This window comes from Sinocyclocheilus anshuiensis, unplaced genomic scaffold, assembly GCF_001515605.1.
Source record: "Sinocyclocheilus anshuiensis isolate Anshui unplaced genomic scaffold, SAMN03320099.WGS_v1.1 scaffold55, whole genome shotgun sequence".
Taxonomy (NCBI): domain Eukaryota; kingdom Metazoa; phylum Chordata; class Actinopteri; order Cypriniformes; family Cyprinidae; genus Sinocyclocheilus; species Sinocyclocheilus anshuiensis.
In genome coordinates, this window is record NW_015549647.1 from 3,544,007 (window position 1) to 3,544,382 (window position 376).

Genomic DNA, 376 nt, shown 5'->3' on the forward strand with positions numbered 1-376 from the left:
TCTCAAGGAAAAAAAATCTCTCAACTAATGCTGTAAAATATACATGCGAGTCAGTTGGTTCTACATTACTATAATATTGAAGGTTAAAATTAACTGATTTGTTAAAATTACACTTAATGAAGTTTTTAAAATAATAAAGTTACAATTACATAATAATATTTATATTTCAATTCGTTTTTTTGAAATATAAACATAATGGTGTCTGTCATAAAAACCTGATGGATTTATTCAAACATAAATTAAACATTGAAGAACAGTAAAATTTATAATGAATATGTTATATGGTGCATATATTTAGCAAAATGCCCCTCTCTACAGTTTATTTTTCTATCTGACTAATGAGTTTATGGTCACCAAATATGTTTTTCTTAGGTAA